General features: G+C 40.7%; 1 long non-coding RNA gene across 2 annotated transcripts; it reads right to left on the bottom strand.

Annotated features, from left to right (window-relative positions):
* Positions 1–5,725: 5,725 nt before the first annotated feature.
* Positions 5,726–24,073, bottom strand: LOC136856553 (uncharacterized). Of its 2 annotated transcripts, none has more exons than XR_010858394.1 (6): positions 23,935–24,073; positions 11,173–11,304; positions 10,435–10,497; positions 9,841–9,959; positions 8,161–8,318; positions 5,726–5,850 (listed from the first exon to the last, which is right to left on the bottom strand). It is a non-coding gene; the product is annotated as an uncharacterized lncRNA (long non-coding RNA). The 2 variants fall into 2 exon arrangements; XR_010858395.1 differs by lacking the exon at positions 23,935–24,073 and adding an exon at positions 12,465–12,543.
* Between the last annotated feature and the right edge of the window lie 241 nt (positions 24,074–24,314).

The raw sequence follows: 24,314 nt of genomic DNA, 5'->3' as shown, positions 1-24,314 counted from the left end.
ACGGGGAAAAACGTGGCCGTCTAGACCGTCCCAATTTAGGAGAAGGCCGTCTATTGCTACTGCTCTGGGGTCCGAGATTGGGGAGCAGTAGTTCTCAACCTCTTGTTCCAGTGGGTGGCGAAGAGGTCTATATGAGGTCTCCCCCACAGGAACCACAGCCTTTTGCAAACCTCCTGATGAAGAGACCATTCTGTAGGAAGAACCTGGTCCTTCCTGCTGAGCAGATCTGCTCTCACATTTCTTTCTCCCTGAACAAATCTGGTGAGGAGAACGATGTTTCTCTCCCCCGCCCATAAAAGAAGGTTCCTTGCTGCAATGTACAGGGAGAAGGAATGCGTCCCTCCTTGCTTCCTGATATAAGCCAGGGCTGTGGTGTTGTCGGAATTGATCAGAACTACTGATCCCTTGACCAGAAGTTCGAAGCGGGCAAGAGCCAGATGAATGGCTACTAGCTCTTTCATGTTGATGTGCCAGGACCTCTGATCCGTGTCCCAGGTGCCTGACACTTCTTCCGAGCCCAGTGTCGCTCCCCAACCCGACTCCGACGCGTCTGAGAACAACACTAGGCGAGGGCTCGGCGGTTGCAGAGGAATTCCTAGACCCAGCTTCTGAGGGTCTAACCACCAACGGAGATGTTCCTTGACCTGACAAGAGATCTGGAAGGAATCCGACAACTCCTGGGACTTCCGATCCCAAGATTTTTCCAGGAAGAACTGAAGAGGTCTGAGGTGAAGCCTTCCTAGAGAAACGAACTGTTCCAGCGAGGAAATGGTCCCCAGCAGACTCATCCATTCCCTCGCCGAACAACTGTCTTTCTCTAGAAAGTCTGTCACCTTTTGAAGGCAGCGTTCCCTTCTTTCCAGGGAGGGAATGCTCGAAAACCCCGAGAATCCATCTGAATCCCCAGGTAGACAATTTCCTGCTGAGGAATCATCTGAGACTTCTCGAGGTTTACAAGAAGTCCTAGAGACTGGACTAGGTTTAACGTCGAGAAAGGTCCTCCAGACAACGGTTCTTCGAATTGGACCGAATTAGCCAGTCGTCGAGATACAAGGAAATCCTTACTCCCTCCAAGTGCAACCAGTGAGCTACATTCCTGAGAATGGTCGTGAACACTTGGGGAGCTGTGGAAAGTCCGAAGCACAGAGCCCTGAACTGAAAAGTTCTGCCGTCTACCATGAACCTCAGGAACTTCCTTGAGGAGGGATGGATGGGAACGTGGAAGTAAGCATCCTGAAGGTCCAGGGACACCATCCAATCTCCCTGACGAAGAGACGACAGAACTGAAGACGTCGTCTCCATAGAGAACTTCTTCTTTATGACGAACGAGTTCAGGGAGCTCACGTCCAAGACCGGTCTCCACCCCCCCGAAGATTTTGGCACAAGAAAAAGACGGTTGTAAAATCCCGGGGAGTGAAGATCTTGTACCGGTTCTATGGCAGCCTTTTGAAGCATTTGTTCGACGGCTAGCAGAAGGGCTTGCCTCCGCACAGGATCCTTGTATCTCGCCGATAACTCCCTCGGAGTTGTTGTCAAGGGAGGTTTCGAAAAGAAGGGAATGAGGTACCCCTTCCTCAAAACAGAGAGGGACCATTCGTCCGCTCCCTTCTGTGCCCAGGCTTCGGCGAAATCTAGAAGTCTGGCACCTACTGGAGTCTGGAGGACTTGCTTTTCACTTGGACTTCCTGGAAGGGAGTCCTGAAGGTCTAGATCTTCTTTCAGGTCTACGCCTTCTAATAGACCTGGATACACGAAAGGGCTCCTGAAAGGGGTCTTCTCCTTCTTAGCAAGAGGAGCAGTCGGTCTCATCCTCTTTGAAGACTGAGCCAGTAGATCCTGAGAAGCCTTCTCAGACAAAGAACGAGAGACCTCCTTCACAGTCTCTTGTGGGAAAAGATGGCTAGATAAAGGAGCGTACAAGAGGGAAGACCTCTGGGTAGGAGAGACCGATTTGGAGAGGAAAGCACTGAATACTGACCTCTTCTTAAGCAGGCCAGTGCCGAACAGGGAAGCGATCTCCATCGAGCCGTCCTTCACAGCTTTGTCCAAACAAGACAACACACTGCTGAGGTCCTCCATACTGACTGAATCCTCTTCAAGACTTCTCTTGGCTAAGGCCCCAAGAGACCAGTCCATGAAGTTGAACACTTCAGCACGCGGAAAAGGCCCTTGAGGAAATGGTCCAGTCCTGCAAAGTCCCCAAGAAGCCTTGGCCGAATTGAGGGAGAGTCTTCTGGAAGAATCCACAAGAGAAGAAAAATCAGAGCCAGCAGAAGAGGGGAGAGCTAACCCCCATCGGCTCCTGGTTTCGTACCACATACCCGCTCTTCCCGAAAGCCTGGAGGGAGGCAAGGAGAAGACAGTCTTGCCGGCATCTTTCTTTGAAGAGAGCCACTCTCCGAATCCTTTAAGAGCTTTCTTCATGGAGATCGTAGGACGCATCTTGACTAAAGAGGAAGATTTCGAGGCCTTGGTGCTCGAGAGCATGGAACCCGGAGAAGGAGGAGAAGCAGGCTTGAGGGAATCTCCATACTCCTGAACCAGAAGAGCTGTCAACCTCTTGTAATCTGAAATGGTGATATCTTTAGGGGATTCGTCCTCCGATAACGCCTCCAGGCCCGAAGGAGGAGGAGAACGTCTAGCAGCAGAAGGGCATTTGCCAGAAGAAGAACGCCTGGAAGGAGAGGAGCCTTTGTCCACTGGAGACCGAAGATCCGGAGAGAAGCGCCTGCAAGATGACTGGCGCCTACCAGGAGAAGAAGCTCGAACTGAAGAGGAGCCCTTGCAGGGAGAGGGCGCCCAACAGACGAGAAGGAGGCTGGAGAAGAGCTTCTACGAGGAGAGGAACGAGAAGAGCGTTTGACTTTGGAGAAAGTATCTCCAACAGGAGAAGATCGACGACGACGAGCGCGGCGCCTGGGTGGAGAGGCGCTATCCGGAGACGAAGAGAGCCGAGGAGAGGCGCCTACCAGGAGGGGAGCGCCTACCAGGAGAAGAGCGCCTAACAGGAGAGGAGCGCCTCGACGAGAGAGGAGCGCCTGCAAGGAGAGGAGCGCCTGGACGGAGAGGAGCGCCTGCAAGGAGAGGAGCGCCTACCAGGAGAGGAGAGCCTGGAAGGAGAGGAGAGCCTGCTGCTGGAGGGGCGCTTAACAGGAGAAGAACGCTTCAAAGAAGACGATTTGCTGGGAGAAGAGTGTCTCTTGGAGGACTTGATCGGAAGAGAGGTATCCTTCCGACGAGAGGAGCTCTTTGATAAAGAGCCAGCAAGAGCAGCGAGTTGAGCCTGGAGGCCTACCAGGATCTGTTTGGTGGAATCCTGAACACCAGAAGAAGAGGAGGGAGATCTTCGAGTTCTCTTCTTAGAAACAGGAGAACCTTCAGGAAGCGCTCAGGGCTAGAGTCTAATGCGTCTCCTCTAGGAGCCTTCAAGTCCTCTTCAAAGGACGCGACTCCTCAGCCGAACTCCAACCACGTTTAGGAGACGAAGAAGCAGAAGATGAGAAACACTTCTTTAAGATCCCTTTTCTACGGCGATCTAAGGCAGCCTGGGACGCGTCAACAGGCGCTGCCGAAGGGACGCCTGACCGTTGGGGCGCTCTTCATCCCCTTGCGGCTGTCGACATTCCTCCTCCACTGGGTCTGGGAGTTTGGAAGAGGTCTAGGCCTAGGAGCGATCATGGAGCCGGTCAGACGCCCCCTCCACTACACTGGGGACACTACACACATCACTATCACTTCTCACTTTATTTTCCTCCAACGCACGCATCTGCAACTGCATCTTGCGGATCGTAGCCTTCATTGCAGCCATCTCCGACGACGAATCCACAGGTTCGACGAAGGGAGAAGGAGCTGAAACAACTGGAGTGACAGGAGAATCTGGAAGAGTGTTAGGTTCTAAATCTACCTCTTTGGAAAGAGACCTACTAGAGCTTCTAGAAGAAGCCTTCCTAACTCTGTCCTTCTCCAACTTGCGTACATACGAGTTCAAAGCCTTCCATTCCAGTTCAGTGAGACTCTCACATTCAACACACGTGTTCTCAATAGAGCAATCATTCTCCCTACACCTCGAACACACAGTATGAGGATCTACCGAAGCTTTCGGTAGTCTCACCTTACAATCAGACCTAACACACACACGAAACACCGGTGCAATACTCTGATCAGACATTCTTTAAGAAAATACCAAAGCCAAAATAAAAACAGTCCACAAAAGCGTATGCCAAGCCAAAGATCCAATACGTCACCAAAGGTCAGTCCAAAATAATCCTCAGCAAGCGAAAAATGAAAGTCTAAGCAGAAGGAACCAACAACAGATGTTGCGGAACCAGCGACAGAGAAAATCTGACATGAAAACGGAATGGTTCCTATTCCCGCCACCCAGCGGCGGGTATGGTAGATCACCTGACCTACCTGTCGCATGTGCGCGAAATTTGAATTTCTGTCGGGAACGTCGGAGACTATAGCTAAGTATATATCTGACGGGTAAGTTGCATGTACAAAAATAAAAAAAAAAGTGAAGAATTCTTAGCTTTGTAAGATTGGATCGATGAATGTCGAGACAGTCATAACCGGGGACTCCCTGTACTGTATGTGGTAACACTGAAAACTGATCAAGTCGACAATACAAGACTTTCCATGCTGAGGGGTTACGTCAGGTCTCTAGTGCTTTCATGCCTGACACACACGCTTACTTTCTGCACTGATCAGGTACAGAAGATACGTACCATCACTAGGGCTTACATACAAGACATGCACAACAGTCCCTGGTTTCTTTAATTAATGGACTAAATGAGGACTTACGCAATAAATGTCCAAGAGGTCCCGAAGACCTGAATGGGGAGGACTGGACAAGGCTTTATCTGTTCGGGAGCTTTCACGACTATTGTTGGCCAAGAAGCAAAAATATCATTACACGTCATTTCTTTCATTACTTTTGAGCGGCTGAGTGTCATGACTATGTCACAGAAGCTTCCATCCCTCACTGGCTGCTTGTGTTTGTCCCCCCATTCTCACTCCCTTCCATTTCCCCCTCTGATGCATAACTCCAGAAGTTACAATGAATTTGTGACTCTTAAATTTGCAGTTTTTAAGATCTTAGGGAGGACAGTAAAGTGATGAAATGGGACAGAATATAGTAGGACAGAAAAAGTGCAGATGGACAGACAAAGCTGTCACGATAGTTTTCTCTTACATTGAACTAATAAACCTAAGTTCTAAATCCCAGTTTTTTCTGTGAAACTGACCAAGATTCTTCTCCCTGTTTTGGGAAGGAACTTCAATCAGTGACTGTTCCAAAACTGCCAATGAAATACCTCTAAATGAAGAGTTCGCAGCCTTAGAAGAACTAACTGAATTCATCCATACTGGAGTTACTGCAATTATATTCTGATGCCATGCTGGGTTCATAAACCCCAGATCATCAAGACAAGACAATAAGGGAAAAAGTCTAGAAGGTGAAAAAGTCATGTAAGTAACCCAAAGCAAGTCTTGTGATAGCCAGTTGCTTAAACTGGAACAGCTGAAAGAAGATAATTATATCCAAACACAGCCAGTTCCAAACCTTGCACTTTTAAATGATAAGAAATTTAGTGTCTATATTTAACACAGCAGAGCCATTTTTTGAAAATGTTAATTTAAGATTTTGCAAGTTCATATAACTGCTAACTTAAGATTTTCATTGAAATTAAATTTATATATATCAAGCAGGAAAGGCTACAATTTCTACAAGACTTACCTGAAATTGAAATCCAGCAAACCTCATGTCAGATGGAGATTCTCAAAAATTTTTCCTCTGCATTTCAGTCCAGCAAACTTCAAGTCAAAATGGGTCTTCATTGCATTAGTTTCACCCTGAAATAAAATGTGGTCCTTCATTGAATTTGCAATATCAAAGGTTGTCTTTAATAATCTTAGCTTCATCTCCCATGTCATGTCCTGCATTAAGACTGATTCAGTAACAATGTGGAAAGGTACTACAGAAACAATGTAGGCACATCACAGGTGGTCCACAAATAATACAAGCCTGTCTCCAATTCACTATAACTATTCTGCAAATCAAAATTGTCCTATGATAATGTAGTCCTGACTGATTCACTACAAATGCAGTAATCACGGATCTACAATGCAGTTCAGGAGCTACAATCTCACAGCAAAATTCTCTGATATAACTCAACTTTGAAAAGCAGGAAAGTCAAGGTCTACCTGACACAAGCAGAACAAGGCATTGGAGATTACGATTACCAATGCTATGAAGATGCCTATACACACTCATATTGACATGTGGTAAGGGACACAGAAAGCCCAGTGTTCATTTCTTGTGGAGAAGTCACAGTTGGCACAGTCAAAGATTTTTTCCCTGAGTTTGAGGATATGAACTGTCCAGGGTATACCAGCCATTTTAGCAGTACTACAGTGTTTGCAAATTTTACTACCCCCTAAGACCCTCACCCATTGGCATTCTGAATCTGTGAACTTGCACACTGCAACATTAACTCTAAATAAGCACTGTATTCTAACCATACGTATATGGTTGATGTATTTTGGGTTGTGGCGGAGCCCACCATATAGTTTTAACTTGCCGGAGTCAATGGAGGAGCTTCTGTAGAACTTGCAATTTTCTCAAAATTCAGAACACCTTCCTGTGGAGGCTTTCAATATTGAAATGTCCAGAATTTCTCCTTCTGCCAGTTGGTCATCTGCTGGACTGCACAGTGGGTACCCCTAAATATCTATTATGCCCAAACTAATACAGTGAACCCCCCGTATTCGCGGGGGATGTGTCCCACACACCCCCGCGAATAGGTCAAATCCGTGAATGCTTAAAACCTCTCTAAAAACACTTAGAACTGCCCATTTTGGTAGCTTAAACCAAGAAAAACCCTGTAAAAATGCTTATACCCGAGTATTTTAATAGTTTTATCACAAAAAGCGCGTTTATTCATGAAAATTATATGAAAATACAGTAATTAGTGAATATTTCTCAGTGAAAAATACCGCAAATGGGCGAATTTTCCGCGAATGATGGCTAGATATGTTCCACAGAGAAACCCGCGAACCATGAGAACGCGAATACGGGGGGTTTACTGTATACCTATTGGATGTTCAACAGACATCAAAATGATTTAAGACAAGACATACATCACATTAAATCTGGAAAGGATTTTCATATAACATACAGATAATTACCGTAACTTGAAAGATGGGCTTTCCATAATTATACTCAATTTCACTATTAGTATTTTGAAAGTGTTTCTGGGCAACTTGATTGCTAAAATGAACCTTCCATTTCGGTAGTACCTACATTTAACACACTTTGGGAGCCTGGCTTTCTGATAAGTAACAAAGCCTGTTGAATATTCTCTAGATATCTTGCAACTGACAACAGTTCCTCACAATTCCTAACCTCAACTATCCTGTGCTCTACGCTTAATTAACCCCCACATTTGAAATGGTGGCGTATCGAAAAATAATGGTAACGTGGTTGATTGGTTGATGGATATAGAAGTCTGCTGAACCTTGATGCGTTAACAGGAAACAAGCTTATTTAACATTAAATTTTGCAAGAGAAAATTAGCCTTGCAATGCGGTCACAAGCATTTTGCTACACCATACTAGGATTCTCACATCTACACGCAAGTACAAAGCCTACTTATACAACACTCCTGAATATGGATCAAATTCATATAAAAACTGTACGAAGAATATCCTGAGAGAACTGCGCTCTCTTAGTTTTGTAGCCCACATCCTCCTCTAAAATACCTGATGACATTTCTCTGGGTGGCCCTAATGAAACCATCTCCACTGTACAACAGTATCTAATAAATTCTGCTTTTCCCACTGACACTATTTAACATTTCAGATAGCATTTAGTTCTCCATACTTGTCCTGACAGAATTCATAACCAAAAGATTTACAGGTACACTTGACTAAAGACTAACCACTTGTGCAGAATATCAACCTTTCGCTTTTCAAAGTCCAAACCTGACTTCTTTCATAAAACCTATTGTTCAACATGCACAATTTACAGTTAATGGAGTTACCGGCAAACAAAGTTGTTCCTAACTGTACCTGTGTTTCCAATTTTATGCAGATAACTAATCAAAGGCACTAGTCTCACATTTACACTAAAGCAGAAGAATTCTAGTTTCATTTAGGCCTTACCATTAAAGGATGTGGATCCAGATGATAAATGGGTCTTCTTGGCCGCTAGTATAAAACGTACAGGGCTCCTCAGGGGTCAGCCCCATCAAGTCTAAAACGCACAGGAATTGTAACTCTTCTTTTCCTCCAAAGTGAGTGTCATTCCCAAAGTGCTCAGCCTGAAAGGAAAACGCTAAATCAGATCCTGGTAACATCAGTTCAAGGCACTGTACAGAAATACTTTTGTACCTCACAACTTAAACTGTCCTATTTAGATTATAAGTGTCCCTAACAATCACTTACACCTTTGGCTTTCTGGAAGTGACCCTTTAAAAGTGTCCTAATCTGATAGTGTCCTAAGATTTCTACACAACAGGTGGCTTAAGCTTGTTTCAAGATTCAAGAAGCCTCCTTCACAAACTTCCAATATGAAATGGCTTTTCATATCAAGAACAGATTCCCAGTAATCATTTTACATTCCTCTTGAAGACTACACAAAGAATCAAACTGTTGTTGTGACACTCTTAGCCATGGACAAATTTATTCTCTCTAATAACTACATTAATCTTGCAATCTTTGAAACTCAAAGAACTTATTATAAGACTTGTGATCTATACGCAGGCACCATCATTACTGTATCCTAATTCTTCTACTCTCGTTGATATTCAAGAAATGAACAAGAAGTGATCAGATTAAACCCGGGCTAGTATTTCTCCAAAATGCCCATGTTGATGTGACTGATTTATATAAATTTGGCTAAGAGGCCAAACACGGGGTTTTCTAAAGAGGGAGTTGGAGTGGCTGGACAGTACGATGGTAAAGACGGGTGGGCATGGCAGGAAGTAAAGGCTAAAAAGTGGTGGGTAGGGGTCAAAGGAATATTGCAAACAACCATTAGTAATGCCTACAGTGTGCCATGAGGTGCACAGATGGCACACTTCTTTACAGGGCATTACCAGAATTGAAAACAGAGTAAATTAAAGTAAAAATCATACGCCTATTTCATCACACTAAAACTGGCATGATTGTCATATAAACTGAACAGTTCCATCCAATGAATTCAGATTGAACTCTGATTATAATAATATACCATGAAACTAGTTCAATCAACATTAAATTCCACAAGAGAAATTTAGCCATTATCGAGGTTTCACCGCACAGTACAAGGAACTTTCACACCTACATAAAGTAAAACCCTACAGTAATTAGTATGTCACATCTGGAATATACCAAATTATTACAAATTATACAAATATCCTGAATACTGGTCAGAACAGAGAACTACAAACTCTTAGTTTTGTAGACCACATTCTCGTCTACAAAACCCAACAAAGTTTTTCTTGAGGGTGCAGCAAGTGTAATCTTTCCTGTACCAAAAATATCTAACATTGCCGCCTTTTCCACTGACATTATTTAACATTTTAGTTTGTATTTAGTTCTCCACAGAATTCTTAGAAATATAAGTTCTACCACCAAGCTTTACTACAGACTAACTACTAGTGCAGAATATCATCAGTTTTCAGATACTTCTAAAAGTCCCATAACTAGCTCTTATCAAATCTGACCTATTGTTCATGGCAAGCAAAAGTGCTCCTAACTGTACCAGATTCAACGTTATCCAGTTAAGCAAACGCAGTCTTTAACTGGTCTGACGTTTACACCAAATTCAGTAGGACAGTTCTATTTTTATTTAGGCCTTACCATTACAGGATGTGGCTCCAGGTGATAATGGGTCATCTTGGTCCACTCAAGTATCAGAAGCGCTAAGCAGCCTGACATTTAGTTCTTTTTGTAGCAAGAGTACTTCCTAGGTGCTCACCCTGGAAAGGAAAATCTTTAATCAGATCCTCATGACATCATTTCAAGGCACTGCTCTCTAAAATGTAAGAGAGGTTTATAAACTTCCAGAGTATGCCATCATTACCCACTGAATATCTTTTCAACACACTATTATTACTTTCCATAAAAATTTATATTTCAAAGGTAAATCACTGAACTTAAGAGGCTTCTTAAGATTGTACAAAATAACAGCAAATACACTCCTAAGTACTCCAAAGTCATTCCTTAAGAGGTTATGATTTATGAAGATTGCAGCTGACCATATTCCAAACCTTGCACTTTTAAAAGACAAGAAATTAAATGTCTATATTTAACACAGTAGAGCCATTTTTCGAATGTTAATTTAAGAGTTTACATGCATAAAAAAAAGAGAGCCTATATAACTGCTAACTTAAGATTTTCTATTGAAATTACCTGACATATATCACAGGAAAGGCTACAATTTCTAAGACTTACCTTAAATTGCAGTCCAGCAAACTTCAAGTCAAAATGGGACATCTAAATTGCATTAGTTTCATCCTGAAATAAAATGTGGTCCTTCAGTACTGAATTCAAAAGGTCAAAGGTCATCCATTAATAATCTTAGCCTATCTCTCATGTCAATACAAGTGCCCTGTGCAGTAAGATTGATTCAGTAACAATGTGGAAAGGTACTACAGAAACAATGTAGGCACATCACAGGTGGTCCACAAATAATACAGGCCTGTCTCCAATTCACTATAACTATTCTGCAAATCAAAAATGTCCTATGATAATGTAGAACTGACTGACTCACTACAAATGTAGTAATCACGAATCTCCAATGCAGTTCAGGAGCTACAATCTCACAGCAAAATTCTCTGATACAGCTCAGTTTTGAAGAGCAGTTGCACTATGAATCAACTGTTAGGAGAGGGTGGCAAGAAAGATGGAAAAGAGAGAAAATGAATGGAGGTACAGTAAAAGGAATGAAGGCGTTGCAGCTAGGGGCCAAAGGGATGCTGCAAAGAACCTTAAGCAATGCCTACAGTGCACCTCATGAGGTGCATTGACGCCAATACTCCCCTACAGGGTATTCCTAGTAAAAAGGACACGAAGTAAGGTGTCAGGGAAAGTACTAAAGTCGTTAGCACAACATCACAGCATTATTACAATATGATTTGGATACTCAAGATAATTTTGAACCACCCTCATGGGCAGAGAAGAGCCACTCACCATTTACACATACAAGTGAAAATCTTCCGTGGGTTGACAGATGGTCCAACACTTGTTAGCCTTTGTTCCAAACTGCAGTCGGCCATAGCACTGGTTGATTGCAGTGTGTGTGCCAGGTAAACAATTACAGATCTGTAAAAGTGATTCAATTGTTAATTTTATGCACACAAATTGATACTAAACTCATTAACAATGAAAATATTCACCAAATTTTTATACCTAAACATTAAACCAATTCTCTTCATTAGTAAACTATAAATTTCCACCATTCCTTTGCTGCTCAGACCTCCATCACCCTTACTGCCTTTTTCTTTTCAGTCTATGGAAGCTTAGGGCACTGGGTTACCTGTCCTCTAGGCCTTTGCATTCCATTTTCTACATAATGGACAGAAATATAACTAATACTAGCAACTACCAGTAATGGCGCCATGAATTCAAACCCAACCTATACTACGACATTGAGATTTATAGAGTAGTCTTGATGTGGTGAATAAAAACAAGGACACATATATAGCAGCCTACAATAACATTGGCCTAATACCCAATCAGCAAGCCTCTCGTACAGACCCTAGTCTAGGGTACCCTATGGTACAGACCCTAGTCTAGGGTACCCTATGGTACAGACCCTAAGCTAGGATATCCTGTGGTACAGACCCTAGTCTAGAACACCCTATGGTACAGACCCCAGCCATCAGTACCCTTGGATACAGGCCCCAGCCTACGATACCCTTGGATACAGGGCCCAGCCTTGGGTACCCTAAGGTACATGACCCAGCCTAGGGTACCTTAACTTACAGGGCCCAGCCTAGGGTACCCGTAACTTCCAGGTCCCTAACCAAGGCACCCCAGAACACAGTGTCTCAGCTTATGCCTGAAGTACCTTATGCTACAGGCCCCAGTTTAGGGTCCCTTATGGTACGCCAGAAGGCAACTTTGACACTCCAGGGGTTAGTAACTTATGAGGCCAATGTGAAGGGAGCACCCTGCTGGTGGTAAGTCTACCCGACACTTTACGAGTGCTACGGCACTTACCGATGTTGCTTCTTCTCGACACTTGGTTAAGTGTCACGATTTATTAATGTAACGGTGACACTTAAGACCGGTATAAATAAAAGGGAAGGAATAACCGCCGAACATGCCGACATCAAGGGAGAACCTCTTCATACCCGTATTTTTATTCGTCAATTGTTAGGTGCGACTGAGATAAAGCGTATATATGTAAAGAAAGATCTGCTTACAGAAGGAAACAATAGATCGTAAACGAATAAAGTTTAAAATAAGCTGATATTTACCGTAAATAACGAGAACGCTTGAGTGAGAGCTTACGTCCGAGGGGGATTGTTTACATTAGGGGGGGAGTGAATTACGCGCCTAAAATAAATACATAAAAAATATATCATTTTTTAATATAATGTAATATAATCGAATTATTTCCAATGAAACCTTCAATTTATTAATTATCACATTAAAAATTCATATCTAATGTCATATTCATTGTATATTTAAAATTCATGTGCTTCCAAAAATTAATGACACCATAACGTAAAGATTGAATATAATCGAATTATCTTCAATACAAACTTTTATTTAATTCATATAATATTTCAAATTCATATTTAAAGTCATATTTATCATACATTTTAAAATATATCTTGCGTAATAATTTTAGGCTCGTCGTTTTTAGGAAATTCACATCTGCGCCCTATGGACAGCTATTGGGAATTAAGTACCAAAGGACAAAAATAAAATCCAACCTATTACGTAACTGGCAACTTTTTTTGTTTACGTAAACATTCACCTTCGATTTACGTTATTATTTCAACGAATTTCAATGATTTTAATATAAGACATAGATTGATGAATCTTTCTGTTTAATGGTCTCAAAAGATGATTGTTATCCTCGCTAAAATTACAAAATTAATAATTTTCAAAACATTGCTAAGCAATTGTCAAACTTAAGGCTTCGTTTAGTGTATAACTACTGTCTAAGCTTAAATATTTTGATATATAAATATCTATATTTATTCATGTAATGATATATAAGAAGAATACTACAATAATATATTGATTCATATAAAAAAATCACCATTAATGATATATTTTGATCAAAACCTAGAAATCTAAAAGATGTTTTCTATGGAAGTCTGGTAAAACAGAGAGTCAGGTGAACTTTGGAACTTGACACAGATTTTAAAGTAAAGCATGATGACGTATTATTCTGTCACTCTATAAACAGGCAATGCACAGACATTTATTGAATTAAATGACGTATTCATAAGTATTAAGCAAAAATAAAGATAATTTTGACCTCAAATTGAATATTCTTAGGCATATTTTGTAAAGTCGTCTTGTAAAATATTATCATGACATCATTTGCAAGGAAACGGAACTAAACTTATAAGAATTCGTCATATATACAAAGTCGTACTCAGTTTAGAGTGAATCGATATTAAATGTGTAATTATTCATATCTTAATGTAAATAAATGAGTCAGGACATATTATTTAATAAATTTATGCGAAATAATGGTATTACTTGTAGCTGGCAATATCTAGTAATTATGTAGAATATTATCTCTGATTTAAAGAGTGCTTCATCAAATTAAACTCTGTTCAATTAATTATTTGAATTATTACATAAATCATAACTCACTGGCTATAAATGCTATTTAGTTAAAGCTATAGGAATTAGCTAGATAATTATAAACAAAATAACTAATAGCAACTTTACAGATCACATAACTCGAATGCTTTTAATATATAACAATTCAAAGATAAAACCTTTATTTTAACCTAAATTAAATCTAAACATACCAAAGTTTTCATATTAAAATTCAAAAAGTTATAACTATAAATTTAATAATTTCCTCACCTCATCAATGTATTTTTATTTGACGCTTTCTCTTTTCTAATTCTTTTCTCAAATTCGTCTGCCCTGTGCCTCGTCTGCTGGGCATTCTCATAAAAGGACTATTGTCGAGGGCATTTAAAAATCAATAATACACTTCACGTTATTATTATTGAAAGATATTTATATAAATATGATATTTAATAATAGTTTGTGGGAAAAAATGTCGATTTTATTGAAAAATAAAACGAATTTTAAGGCTTTCTGCTCTGGGTGTTTTGGTAACTCTAAATATCGGACGAATTTGCTGGGGAGATGAACGCGAAAGTTTAAAATTAATTTAAAGGAATTCAGGGATTTAAACTGCTCTGTTGGACATAAAACATATGAAAGTTCAAGTTTACAAATATATCCCTGTCATGTCTGCCTCTTCTGTCTTGTATTTCTGTTCACGTGCGCTGTCTATGTCTGTCTGTGTGTCTGTAGCTCTGCTGAGTTTTGGTCTCTCTCTCTCTCTCTCTCTCTCTCTCTGTCCATATGGAGGAAGAGACGTTTTTGCTGTATCAAGTAATTATGTCATTCGTTTCTGATATCTTATACATTGCATGGAAGTTTTCACTAAATAATAAAAAAATGAAAAAAATTAAACATGCTTTATTGAACGCACTGTGTAAAAACGATTTGGAGACACCAGGATTTTTCTATTAATGAATCCTGTCTACTAAAAGAAGCATGGGTTCTGAACATGGAAGGAAATGCTACAAAAAATAAAAAACTATTTCTTTTCTTGTAGCCTTTCCTTCCGTGTTTGGAACCCACGCTCTTATTTTTGTAGACAAGATTAATTGTAAGAAAATCTTGGTGTGTTTCAAAAAATCATTTTTTACTTTTTAATGCGTTTTAATAAAAGCATGTTTGATTTTTTTATTATTCTTTTTTAGCTTTTATTCTATACTTTTTAGTTTTGACAGAAATTGTAACCGATTTGTGATTGTAGTTAACGAAATTGATTTCCGTTTATGGGGAGGGGAGGAAGGGGAAGGAGGGAGGAGGAGAGGGGGAAGAGTGGGAAGGAGGGAAGAGGGAAGGGAAGGGAAAGGGAAAGGAGAGGGAAAGGGAGATGGAAGAGGGAAGAGGAGGGGAAGGGAGAGGGAAGTGGGATGATGAGGGGAAGGGAGAGGGAAGAGGGAAGATGAGGAGGAAGGGAGAGGGAAGGAAGGAGAGGAAGGAGGGAAGAGGAAGGTGGCAGGGGAGGGAAGGGGGAAGTGGAAGGCGATGGAAGAGGGAAGGAAGGGGAGGGAAATGGAGGGCGAGGACGCAACTAAATTAACACTTGATCGTGTGCTCCGGAAGGGGGAGGAGGAAGGGGGCGAGGGAAGAGGGAAGGGGAGGGAGAGAACACAGCTAAATTAACACTTGACCGTACCCGCTGGGAGGGGGACGAAGGGGAGGTGGAAGGGGGAAGGAAGAGATAAGGGGAAGGGGAAGGAAGAGGTAAGGGGGAGGGGATGGAAGGGGGAAGGGGAGGAAAAGCTAAATTAACATATGATCGTATGCTCCGCAAGGGGGCAGGAGGGAGGGGGAGGACACAGGTGAATTAACATTTTAGTGCTCCAGAAGGGGGAGGGTGAAGGGGAAGTGGGATGGAAGAGGGGAAGGGAGGGGAGGAAAAGCAAAATTAACACTTGATCGTATGCTCCAGAAGGGGGAGGGGGAAGAGAGAGGGGAAGGGGAGGACACAGCTAATTAACACTTGATCGGAGGGAAGGGGAGGGGGATGAAAGAGAGAAGGGGAGGGGAGGACACATCCAAAGTAACGCTTGATCGTGTGCTCCAGAAGGAGGAGGGGAAGAGGGAGGGAGATGGAAGAGTGAAGGAGGAGGGGGGGAGTGAGGGAAGAGGGAGGGGAAGGACACAGCTCAATTAACACTCGACAGTGTGCTCCGGGAGGAGGAGGGGAGGAAGAGGAAAGGGGACGAGAAGGTTACAGGTCGAGGACTGAGTTACAAGACTTACAGACAGACAGACAGACAGACAGACAGACAGACAGACAGACAGACAGACAGACAGACAGACAGACAGACACAGAAACCAACTTAAATAAAACCAAATAAAAATATAAAAATGTAAAAGGAATTCACATAAACTTACAATGAATAAAATCATATATATATATTTTCAGGTGAAAAGCTTCGTACTATCATAGGCCTATATGTCATATCTTGAAAAGTCTGTCTGTTTGTCCGTGTGCCCGTCATCTGTCTGCATAACTTGTGTCTGTGTGTGTCTGTTCAAACTCTCAGTCTCATATATATTTTCCTACGCAGTAACTTGAATCCTTCCAGAAAACCTAGGCCTATTTTAGCATCCATTTTTTATATGCTTCCTCCCTTATAGATTCTGATGATCCTGTAGAAGTAGCTGTAGGTGGTGGCCTTATGCCAGCGACCTTTGTGGGTATAAAGAATAAATATATAAATAAATAAATATAAAATAGAGTAAACATTCCCATATAAAGCTTTTCGTAGAAATGATAGCAAAGGTATATCTACGACTCGGTCTAAAACGAACTTGGAATAGTAAAGCCACAATAAAGCTACTTAAACTTACTAAAGCGTGAGAGAGAGAGAGAGAGAGAGAGAGAGAGAGAGAGAGAGAGAGAGAGAGAGAGAGAGAGAGAGAGAGAGAGTGTCAAAACAGCAATTCCGTTAATCCCTGACTCACGAATGGGCCTAGGTACTAACAACCTTTTTCTACACCTACCATATTAAAGATTATTAATATATATATTCGTAAATGTCAACGTAAGTAACACACATTGAAATGTAAATCATCAAAATTTATATAAATTATTGTAATAAAAAGTCGTAAAAGTATAAATATTGTAAAAATAAAAAGTCGTAAAAGTATAGAGAAAAAATCGCTAACGGCTCGTAAGGTTTATAACGGAGAATTCTCGCCTTTATTTCAGGTGACAATAAGGTCGATAGTGTAACCGTTTTCCAATTAAATTCTTGAGCCACTGTATCCAGGAGGTTCTCTCTCTCGTTTTTAGAACGTATGTGTATACCAGGAAGCAACTTCATGTACACGCAAGTTTTTAGAACGTATTTATAACAATGTAATCGACAGTGTATAACGTATTTATAACAGTGTAATCGACTCTCTCTCTCATTTACACTGACGCTTTTGTAAGCTAATTTAATGAGTTATATTACGGATTTATTACTCATTCGTTTTATTTTAATTAAAATATTATAAATGAAAAACTCAAAACTGTATAAAATGTCATAAGTGAATGACGTAATTGATTTTATTTTTTAATACTGATATAAAATCGTATAAATTGAAATAGTAAATCAGAGAAAGTAAAAGTGAAGTGGAAAAAGTGAAGTGTGGTGAAGCAGAGAAAGTGAAGTTTGGTGAAGAGGAAAAAGTGAAGTGGTAAAAGTGAAGTTCAGTGAAGTGTGAAGTGGAAATAGTAAAGTGTGTCGAAGTGGAGAAAGTGAAGTGTGGCGAAGTGAAGTGAAAAAGTGAAGTGTGGTGAAGTGGAGAAAGTGAAGTGGAAACAGTGAAGTGGTGAAGTAGAAAGTGAAGTGTGGTGAAGTGAAGTGGAAAAAGTGAAGTGGTGAAGTGAAAAAAAGTGAAGTGTGGTGAAGTGAAGTGGTGAAGTAGAAAGTGTGGTGAAGTGAAAGTGAAGTGGAAAGTGAAGTGGAAAAAGTGAAGTGTGGTGAAACAGAGAAAGTGAAGCATAGTGAAGTGTGGTGAAATGAAGTGGAAACGTGAAGTGAAGTGTGGTGAAGTAGAGAAAGTGAAGCATGGTGAAGTGGAAAAAGTGTAATGGTGAAGTAGAGAAAGTGAAGTGAAGTGGAAAAAGTGAAGTGTGGTGAAGTGAAGTGGAAAAAGTGAAGTGTGGTGAAGTGAAGTGGAGAAAATGAAGTGTGATGTAGAGAAAGTGATGTGTGGTGAAGTGAAGTGGAGAAAGTGAAGTGCGTTGAAGTGGAAAAAGTGAAGTGGTGAAGTAGAGAAAGTGAAGTGTGGTGAAAAGAAGTGGAGAAAATGAAGTGTGGTGAAGTAGAGAAAGTGAAGTGTGGTGAAGTGAAGTTAAGAAAGTGAAGTGAAAAAACTGAAGCGTGGTCAAGTGGAAAAGCGAAGTGTAGTGAAGTGAAATAGAATTGTACCGGAGAAGTGCAATGGATTGGAAATCAGAGAGAGAGAGAGAGAGAGAGAGAGAGAGAGAGAGAGAGAGAGAGAGAGAGAGAGAGAGAGAGAGATGGAAATCTATCAATAAACCTCCATATTTTTCCCCCTCTCCACAAAAGACTGTTTGTTTCCTTATTAATAATGCGGGCATAAGTGAATGTGTAAGTGAGTGGGCATTTGAGCCTCTAGGCTCTTCATCCTTACTGTTTGTTTAAGCTCTGTAATGTTATTTCGCATAGTCACATACATACGTACACACACACACACACAAACACGCGACCGTATTCTCCTCTGTCACAAACACTTCCTCTGTCGTAACTTGAATCCTTCGAAGTTCTCATCAAATCAATCGTAGTCTCTTGGATTCAGAGAGAGAGAGAGAGAGAGAGAGAGAGAGAGAGAGAGAGAGAGAGAGAGAGAGAGAGAGAGAGAGTCATAACGGCCAGCGAATCCAAACAGAAAACGGCGACTGTCGATCTTACAGCAAGTGAAATAAAGGCGATTACTCTTTGATACAGATAAAACGAATCGTTCTTATTGTTTTGACGATTTTCGCAGGATGTATATTATAACAATACGTTAATTTACTTATTATTATTCATCTGATGAATAATAATGATCATTATAGGTCTGGTGCACACCGAAGCGTGGAGAATTGAGTTCCGAATGTTTAAATCTATTTCTCAGGAGGACGAAATTATTATGATAAGATTTTTTCATTAATTAATATTAATTAATAATAATTGACTAATTAATTAATACTTTTCTGTACATTGACAGTCCTGGAAATTATAAAGATGGAAAGTAATAATACATTGCCTGAGAGAGAGAGAGAGAGAGAGAGAGAGAGAGAGAGAGAGAGAGAGAACGTCATAGACAAGGAATTTTTTAGTCTTGTTTTCTGTCTCAATTCCTGTCTCTCTCTCTCTCTCTCCGCCCTCTCTCTCTCTCTTCCCCCCCTCTCTCTTCACCCACCCCCCTCTCTCTCTCGACCTGCATAAAGACAGAACGTCTGATGGCAACACTACCCTAATGTGAAAATAGAGGCGATAAAGTGAAGCAGCGGTGAAGTGGAAAAGTGTAATGGTGAAGTAGAGAAAGTGAAGGTGAAGTGGAAAAAGTGAAGTGTGGTGAAGAAGTGAAAAGTATGGGTATATGGAGAAAATGAAGTGTGATGTAGAGAAAGTGATGTGTGGTGAAGTGAAGTGGAGAAAGTGAAGTGCGTTGAAGTGGAAAAAGTGAAGTGGTGAAGTAGAGAAAGTGAAGTGTGGTGAAAAGAAGTGGAGAAAGTGAAGTGTGGTGAAGTAGAGAAAGTGAAGTGTGGTGAAGTGAAGTTAAGAAAGTGAAGTGAAAAAACTGAAGCGTGGTCAAGTGGAAAAGCGAAGTGTAGTGAAGTGAAATAGAAATGTACCGGAGAAGTGCAATGGATTGGAAATCAGAGAGAGAGAGAGAGAGAGAGAGAGAGAGAGAGAGAGAGAGAGAGAGAGAGAGAGATGGAAATCTATCAATAAACCTCCATTTTTCCCTCTCCACAAAAAGACTGTTTGCTTCTCATTAATACGTGGCATATGAATCGTGTAAGTGGGAGGGGGCATTTTGAGCCTTCTTAGGCTTAATCCTACTGTTTGCTGCTCTGTAATGTTATTTCACATAGTCACATACATACGTACACACACACACAAACACGCGACCGTATTCTCCTCTGTCACAAACACTTCCTCTGTCGTAACTTGAATCCTTCGAAGTGTTCGTCAAATCAATCGTCGTCTCCTGGATTCAGAGAGAGAGAGAGAGAGAGAGAGAGAGAGAGAGAGAGAGAGAGAGAGAGAGAGAGAGAGAGTCATAACGGCCAGCGAATTCAAACAGAAAACGGCGACTGTCGATCTTACAGCAAGGGAAATAAAGGCGATTACTCTTTGATACAGATAAAACGAATCGTTCTTATTGTTTTGACGATTTTCGCAGGATGTATATTATAACAATACGTTAATTTACTTATTATTATTCATCTGATGAATAATAATGATCATTATAGTTCAGCAATTAAAGCGTGAGAATTGAGTTCCGAATGTTTAAATCTATTTCTCAGGAGGACGAAATTATTATGATAAGATTTTTTCATTAATTAATATTAATTAATAATAATTGACTAATTAATTAATACTTTTCTGTACATTGACAGTCCTGGAAATTATAAAGATGGAAAGTAATAATACATTGCCTGAGAGAGAGAGAGAGAGAGAGAGAGAGAGAGAGAGAGAGAGAGAGAGAGAACGTCATAGACAAGGAATTTTTTAGTCTTGTTTCCTGTCTCAATTCCTGTCTCTCTCTCTCTTCTCCCCCTCTCTCTCTTCCCCCCACCCTCCCTCTCTCTCTCGACCTGCATAAAGACAGAACGTCTGATGGCAACACTACCCTAATGTGAAAATAGAGGCGATAAAGTGTAAAAAAAAAGTTACAAAAAAAACTTATGGTAAGAGCAAAAGGTGGGAGGGGGTGGGGGTGGGAATGGTGAAGGATACCTGGGGGGGATCTAAGGGGGGGGAGGCCGATGAACAAGAGAGAGAGAGATAGAGACGGTATTATTGTTGAGTATATATTGTAAAAATCTTGAAAATTAAGAAAAAAAGTCCCTAGCGATTGCGTGTATGTAATATGTATGTATGCGCGTATGCATGTGCATGTATGTACGTACGCACGTGTGTGACCACATGAAGCACGTGTTATAAAATAATATAAACAAGTAGAACATTTATACTTGAAATGACGCAGATACGAGACGTCCGTCATTACAAACGGAGCTTAGACTATGTACAAGGATAAAGTCAGAAAGACGGTCGGATGATATACATGGAAATTAAATTATGAATATGAATATCCAGCCAGGTTCTCAGGGTGGGGGTGGGGTAGATTGTTAGGAAGGGAGGTGGGGGTGGTGGTGGGGATGGGGGGTTGTCCGCAAATAGACATTATTCTAGAAAAAACCTTTGGTTTTCTGAAGGTTCAGTTCAAGAAAGTAGACTCTGTCGTAGGCAGCGAGAAGAAAAGTCACAGATTCATTTCTAGATAACTATAGCTCATAGCAGAATATATATATATATATATATATATATATATATATATATCTATAGAACAACAATAATGCTTTGGAAATTTTAAAAAGGACACGATAACGATAAGCATTATCATAAATGACCAAAAAAAAAAAAAAATGTGGCTATTCTGATGGATATGAACATGAGGTGGTGTTAGAGAGAGAGAGAGAGAGAGAGAGAGAGAGAGAGAGAGAGAGAGGTGGGGGGAGGGGATTAGTTTGAGGGTGTGTAGGGGCCAAACTTTAGGCCTAAAGCCTGAAGTGGCCACTTAAGTATGTCATTCAGAATGAAATAAAAAGCCTCACAGCGAAAACAAATGCGGAAACAAGAGTCTGGCTGAACGTCTACAAAAGGTACAATATTTATTCAGTATTCAGTCATAATTATTATCGTTATTCACCAAATGAATAATAATGACAGAAGCGTCTACGAGGCAAGTAGGCTACATGATTTTATCGGCCTAAGTAAACTACAACCATCCCCGCATGAGAATGACGTCTCGTACGTAACTAACGGTGAAATATACCTAGAAATATCGTCACGTCTGATATGAATACACACACACAACACAAGAACAGAGGGAAAGGAACAGAGAGGCAAGGCTAACCCCTAGGAAATTGACCAGAGTATGAGGGCGTTTAAACAGACCCCGTTCTTTGGAGAATAATAATGGCTTTTCATATCAATGTTTTATAAACGTGAAAAATAGCTTTGCTCATTGATATTCCTTATACTGTACAACGAACACAATACATTCCATGACTTTGACCTTGAGAGAGAGAGAGAGAGAGAGAGAGAGAGAGAGAGAGAGAGAGAGAGAGATTCACGGTACTTGAATTTCAGGACGAAAATATTAAAATCTGGAGGAAAAAAGGCTAGAAACTGAAATGATACACATACAACATATGTTATACACACATGCTGCACACATACACATATATACATACATATATAGGTCGTATTCGCAGTCATAAACATTTCCTATGTCGTAATTTGAATATGAACACCTATGGGACACATTCTCGGGAGAATCTAAGGCGGGTGGGTAGATGAATCTCTCTCTCTCTCTCTCTCTCTCTCTCTCTCTCTCTCTCTCTCTCTCTCTCTCTCGAAGTCGACTGATTTGACGAAAACTTTGAAGGATTCAAATTATGACAGGAAATGTTTATGACTGAGAATTACGATCGTATATGTATGTATGTGTGTATGTATGTATGTGTATGTATGTGCACGTGACTACATGAAAATCACCCCTTAGACAATAACATAAAAAGAATAGATATTATATATACTTGGAATACCGAACATACAAGTGGTCATTACAAAAGAAACTTCAACGTAAGAAAGACGGCCACCCCTTCTCTCAATGTAAAATATTCTACAAAATGCTTCGGAAAATCATTCTAATACTAAAATAGACGCGATAACAAGACATATTATCATAAATGACAATAAAAAAAAAGAAAAAAAATAGTCATTCTGGTGAGTTTGAAGTTCTGAACCTTGGAGGAAGCCATGAGGTGGCGTCGGGGGGAGAGAGGGAGGCGATTAGTCTGAGTGAGTGTGTGTGTGTGTGTGTGTGTGTGTTGGGGGCGGGTATAGAGGGTCTATATAACTTGAAGTTTGGGCATAAAGGCTGAAATACCCACTCAAATGTGGCATTTTCTGTATGTTTGTTGCCTGTACTGCAGCCCTGTGCAACCTGCGGCCCTCAAAGGCTTTCATTGCGGCCCTTTCTCCTAAAAATAAATAAGCTACAGTGCGGCCCTCAGCAGGAAAGATCTTATTGTACTAATAATGGCTTCTACAAGTAAAAAAACGCAAGATTTCAGAGGAAAACCGGATAATTCTTATGTTAATGATCCCAGTTAACCAATAATAAGTAATTATTTATGTTTGTACATTATAATAATAAGGTAGGGTAGCCTTTCATTTGCTCACTTATAGTGAGGAAAATGTTTTTGTTTCGGACAATTCTTATTTTTGTGATCCCAATTTAAATAAAATCAGTAACAAACTAATTATCTATCTTTATCATTATAATCTCACATAATATGTCTCCGATCGTAGTAAATAACATGAAATTGTAAGGTTATGTGGCCCTCCATACCAACAGAGTCGTGACTACTGTAGTGGCCCTTTGGGAAAAAAGGTTGCACACCCCTCCTCTACTGGGTCAGTACAGAAACATTCAGAGCAATAATGCCCACATATTGCACATTCAAAAAGCAAATAGAAAGATTTCATGCCCAAGGCATATATATATATATATATATATATATATATATATATATATATATATATATACACAGCCTATATATGTGTGTGTATACAGAATAAAATGATTCTTCCGGGCAAGAAAAGAAACCCCGCATAATAAACATGCCTCCAATCCTATCGATCCTGCCGAAGGAGGAGAAGGCACCTATCTGATCCTAATCCAAAAAGGTGCTACACTTTCAGGATTAATTAACCACGTGGTTGCCAGTTAACCCTGAGAACGAACACATTCGAGCGTCCTCACAACAATGTGCAGTGCGCATGCATAAATATACATACAAGGTGTATGTATATATATACATATATGATGAAACAATAAAGTCACTTGACACTTTACCCCAGGCAGGTATCCTCCTCCAGGGGTCAAGAGAAGATCCTATATCCCGGCCTTGAGCCAACACACAAGGTCCACACAATTGCACGAAGTCTAAAGATACACTGACGCTGACTGTGAAGCAGCTGAAGCCTGAAGCTGCTCAAGCTGGGACACCCCCGGCTCCCTCCACCCCTCCCGCCAATCTCCATCTTCCTCTCTTTCTCTCCAACACTAACCTCCCTAAACTCCTCTTTTTAATGGCGTGCATTATTAAGCTCTAACCTTTTTAACTTGAATGTAAAAGCAAGTCACAGAGAGAGAGAGAGAAGGACGAGGGAAGGAGGATCCTCTCTCTCTCTCTCTCTCTCCACCAGACACCCGCCTCTACCGTTTCATGGCGC

The sequence above is a fragment of the Macrobrachium rosenbergii genome, chromosome 36 (genome assembly GCF_040412425.1).
Source record: "Macrobrachium rosenbergii isolate ZJJX-2024 chromosome 36, ASM4041242v1, whole genome shotgun sequence".
NCBI classification, from domain to species: domain Eukaryota; kingdom Metazoa; phylum Arthropoda; class Malacostraca; order Decapoda; family Palaemonidae; genus Macrobrachium; species Macrobrachium rosenbergii.
This window is presented reverse-complemented; position numbering and strand designations above follow the sequence as displayed.